We start from the raw sequence: 1,242 nt of genomic DNA, 5'->3' as shown, positions 1-1,242 counted from the left end.
TCTGAAACATCCCCAGTAGAGTTGTCACCTGTTTTGACATCAGCCTAATTCAGTGCTTCACACTGACACAGTTCATCTCACCTTCCATTGTTCCTGAGGAGAACGACTGAGGAGTCCACAGTGAGAATGTCATACTAATGATTATTATTAATAATTATTATTATTAAAATGATGATGATGCTGATGAATCACTTAGATTTGTAAGAAACCCAAAGGCACTTTAAACATGAGTAAAAAAACAAAACAAAATGAGATGCCTGTGACAGACAAGGGGACTGTCTTTTGGACTCCTCCACACTTACTTGTACCTGCCTCCTGATTATTTTTGAAAGTGTACAGCTGTCTTCTTGCTGCTCCTGAAGCTAGAAAACAGGATGGGAGTGGGATGAATTTACTACTTTTGTAGTTTTCAGTTTTTTTAAATACCTTTGTATTCATCGATTTCATTGTTATTCTCAAGTTTTTCCTGCACGCCTATGTTCTTCATGTCTAATGTGTTTCTGTCATATGTTTTATGTTTAGTCAGTTTAGCCTTTGTGTTTAGTTTGGCCTGTCAGTTCATTCATTTTAGTCTCAGCGTTCGTTTTTCTGTTTTTTCTTTTGTTTTTGTTTTTTAAATAATCTCTTGTCCTAGTTGTGCTAAATTTGATCTTGTTTTGCCAGCTATTACCTTGTGTGTATTTAAGTCCTCAGTTTTCTTAACTCTTTTCTGTGATGTACTGTTTGTCTGCCCTTGTGTTTTGCTGTTGGATTTATGACAGAGCTGTTTTCACTATCGCTGTGGATTTGTTGCTACCATGTAAATAAAGGCCAATCTTCCATTGGTCAGGTTTGCCTCCAAGTCTGGATCTTTGGACTAAATCTACAGTTTGGTGCATCCTGGGAAAGAAAGAAAGCACTGGTGAACTCAGCAATGCAAAAAAGACTTGGAGGTCCACGGCTCATCCACTGTTGGCGGATGATCAAAGAATCATTTCCACGGTGACAAGAAACCCTTTCACAACAGCCGACCGAGTAAACGAGACTGTCCAGGAGGTAGGTGTATGGACATATTTAAGTTTACCACAAAGGGAAGATTGCATGGAAGTAAATACAGAGGATTCACCACAAGGTGCAAGTCAGCACAGTTCATTTGACAGTTGAAACCAAGATCCACCTCTACCACACTGATGGGAAGAAAAAAGTATGGAGAAAACATGGAGCAGCTCATGATTCAAAGTGTACCTTGGGCGAGCATGGATA

Source organism: Pundamilia nyererei, unplaced genomic scaffold, assembly GCF_000239375.1.
Source record: "Pundamilia nyererei isolate P.nyererei 1_Seehausen unplaced genomic scaffold, PunNye1.0 scaffold00229, whole genome shotgun sequence".
NCBI classification, from domain to species: domain Eukaryota; kingdom Metazoa; phylum Chordata; class Actinopteri; order Cichliformes; family Cichlidae; genus Pundamilia; species Pundamilia nyererei.
The sequence above is the reverse complement of the archived record's forward strand: the minus strand, read 5'-3'. Positions refer to the sequence as shown.